Source organism: Barbus barbus (genome assembly GCF_936440315.1).
Source record: "Barbus barbus genome assembly, chromosome: 11".
In the NCBI taxonomy this organism is placed as follows: Eukaryota; Metazoa; Chordata; class Actinopteri; order Cypriniformes; family Cyprinidae; genus Barbus; species Barbus barbus.
In genome coordinates this window covers 31,790,200-31,794,200 of record NC_136739.1, presented here as the reverse complement: position 1 = coordinate 31,794,200, position 4,001 = coordinate 31,790,200, and positions in this window count along the sequence as shown.

Here is a 4,001-nt window from a genome sequence, read left to right as displayed (position 1 = left end):
CTACTTTAAACTTTCACACAATAGTTCACAATCTAAAGTTTGCCGTAAAAAAACATCCCTTTTCTATTTGTAGGAAACCTGACTTATCCTTTAACACTCCAGTATCTCATCTCACATCTCAGTCCAAACAAAGGACGAGCCGTTCCCCTCTGTTTCTATTGCCATCTACTGGCGTCCCAGGAGTGTTTCTGCAATGACATCATTCAGACTGGATCTGTTGTAATGCAGAGCACATCCTACTAAATGCCACAACCATTTTCTTGCCTTGCTTCTGTAAATGGTCAGATGGTCCGATGCTAGTCTGTTATTTCCAAAAGACATTTATGTGCACAGCTGTCTGGTACAGACATAATAAACACGGCTGTAAAATGAATATATTCCATAAAATTAGAAGATTTGCCAGTGACATGCATTTTTGTAAAACCTTAAAACTGAAGATTTTCATTGTGTTCTCAAACTTTTTGCATGTGTGTATATATATATATATAACTCTGGCTATAGCAATTAGGTCAGCAGCAATAGAAATATTTATGTCAATTGCAAATGTTTGTGAAAGATTCAGTTTCTTTACCTTTAGGTGGTGAAAGGCAATTTGAAGGCATGAAATGTAGCCTGCATAATGGGATTAAAGCGTTCAGTCGGATGTTTTGCAACTATGGGTTTCGGGTTTCAAAGCCGCCTGCATTTCCATATTCATAAGGAACATAGGATTATTCAAATTTCTTCAGTAAATCGGAAGTAATTTGCGACATGACAATTTGACTTACACTTTTATTAAGACCGGTTGCCAGCGTATTGGTCATGTCGAGTGTTCAGTGACAGGTGAATTCACATATTCTGGGAAACAATTTCCACTGCGCTCTCAAAAATAATGAAATGATGTAAATCTCAGGCGTTAAGCAGTGCATACTGAAGAGACAATAGAACTAATGCTTTAAACATGGTGTTTTTTTCTTGTGTTTCCTTTAGTTCATTCACATCATCATCATCATCATCACAGGTAAAAATCTTTCAGTATAAGTCCACTAAATAAGCAGTGCAGCTGTCAAAGAGAAACCCCTTGTTTGGAAGTAATGAAGTGAATACTGACAATAAATGTCTGGGTCAAATTTCTTCCCAAAATCAAAAAAAAAAAAAAAATAATAATATTTTGCATTTTGCATAAGACTTGCATTGCATTGTTTGACAACTCTCCCATAAGATTTTCATGACCAAAATGCACAAAAATGTAGAAAAAAACGGTAATTATACATATTTTATGAAATACTTAATTTCTTGCTTAATATTTATAGGGTAAAATATGATGAATGATGAATTTATAAGGTAATAGATGCAAGGTACTTGAAGGAGTAACATGAATGTATTTTGCATTCAACTTATACCCACTAAATTCCCACTAATGCAAACAATAAAACCAATAGTCAAAGTCAATACAGCAATATATATATACATATATATATATATATATATATATATATTGTAAAGACTATTCTTTTAAAAGTCTTAATGTTAATATATGCATGGTATTTGAAGGAGCAACACAAATTTATTTTTTGCATTGTTTTGACAACTTTCACTTTCCCACCACGCCAAAAATAAATAAGTAAATAAAAAAATAATAATAATTAAATAAATAATTAAAATCTTTAAGATCAGTTTATATATATAATAATAAATAATTGAATTGTGTATAATATTGTATGAATTTTTATGAAAAAAATTCATAAAATAGGCTTTTTTATGCAAAAGGTCATTTCTTATTCTGCATTTTTAGGGTGAAATAGACCTATGACCTGAACATGGCAGTTTTCATTAGATTTGCCCAGTTCCTGATTTTAAAAGACTTGATGAATTTATATGTTAATATATGCATGGTCCTTGAAGGGGTAACATGAATTTCTCATGTCTCTTTTGTATCTTTTATTCTCTCTCATTTGTGCATTCTCTATCTCTGTGTCTCGGCGGCCCGTTCAGTCAGTCTCTGAGTGGCTCTGAGCTGACAAGAGGCCGAGCCGGTGCCAAAAAGAGACATATGTTATGTGATGCACAACAGGCAATACGTGTGAGAACGCACAGGAAAATGGGACAGCAACTCTAAAATCCCTCATATTTAATTTGCTCCTGCGCTCTAAATATTCAATACAATATTGATGGCAGTCTCAGTTCCATAATGCAATCAGGGCTTTGAGCGATATCACATTATACATCTGTATTCAGCTGGCCTACATCTGCTTTTGCGGTTATAATTCCATCGAGAGCCAATTACAGAGAATGTGTGTATAATTCAAGTGTATCCTAATAGACTAATTAATTTTGCATTAAATAATAAAAAAATATGTCATGCATTTCATTACTGTAATTGGTCTTTGCTTAGCAAATCTTTTCCGACTTTCTCTTGCTGACAGTGTGTGACAAGCCAGAGATTTGATATTCCAACGCTGGCTTTTGGAGATTTCTCAGCACGCCTGCGATTCTATTCCTGCCGTTAGATGAAGAAAAGAGAGCCAAAAAGACGAGAAAAATATCCCCACGTCCCACAGGAAGAATCCAATCCTATAATAATTGAAAGAGTGCCATTTCATTAACTCCCAAACTCTGATTTCACTTCCACAACAAATAAACAAGTCTTAGACTTGCCAATCGATCTGCAAAAACAGCCCTAGTGAGCTCGTCTTTAGAATTCAGACAATTAATGAACAACGTTTCATTCGAAGAATTAACAGCTCATGCATATAATTATAGAAAGCGACAAAATCTGGTGCTAAAATAACTGTTTTCTATGTGAATATATTGTTTATTTCTTTGATGCAAACCTGAATTTTTTGCATCATTACTCTAGTCTGTGAAATTATTCTAATTTGATGATTTCGTTATGATTTACTTCTATATATTTTTGTGACTTTATATTTATTTGTCATTATTCTTTGATGAATAGAAAGTTCAAAAGAATATGACTTACTTGAAATAGAAATCTTTTCTAACATTAAATGTCCTTACTGTCACTTTTAATCATTTAATGTGTCCTTGATGAATAAAAGTATTAATTTATTTTAAAAAGCATCTTATTCACCCTGAACTTTTCATGGCATCTGTAAAAATATTGTGCAGCACAACTGTTTTCAACATTGATAATAATCAGAAATGTTTGTTGATCAGTAAATCAGTATATTATTATGATTTCTGAAGATCATGTGACACTGAAGACTGGAGTAATGATGCTGAAAATACAGCTGTGCATCACAGAAATAAATTACTCTTTAACACATATTCAGATGGAAAACAGCTATTTTAATTAGCAATAATATTTCACATTTTTACTGTATTTTTGATCAAATAAAAGCATCCTTGCTGAGACTCAAAAACATAAGATTTAATCTAGCAATCTGTTCAGTTCGAGTCATTCACATATGAGAACATTTATAGATTTTTGCCTGAATCTATTATATATAAAATGAGTAAAGTCCAGATATTGTTATAAAAAAGTGTCATTAAAATGCTAAAAAAATAAATAAATTCTATATAAATAAATAAATATATTTTGCTAATGTTTTTGTCTGCCAGAATAAAAGTGGGTTTGGTATAGACAACATTTTGTTGTCGTGTGCCAAGAAAAGCAGAGAACAGGAAATGACATCACAGTGGCCCACAACATTCCTGTTAGTTAGTAATGCTTAGGTTAGTAATTTTCTTAAAATATCAAATAATTTGATCTTTTTATGACATGGCAAGGTCAGTTTGACATCTGTATGATATTCATGATTTAGAAAGTCATGTATTCTGGAACCTTGAAAATAATGGTTGGGTTCACTCACACAGTCATTTTTTCATGATCTTTTATTTTACTTGTCCAAGAAGCATACAATGAAAAGATAAATAATATAACATAATATTACATTAATATAATATAATGAACTTGAACTATAATAAATACCAAAATATATGCTACGACTTAAATTCAGCTCTTCTATGATGAACATGTTTTAAATGTCTAAACATAATTT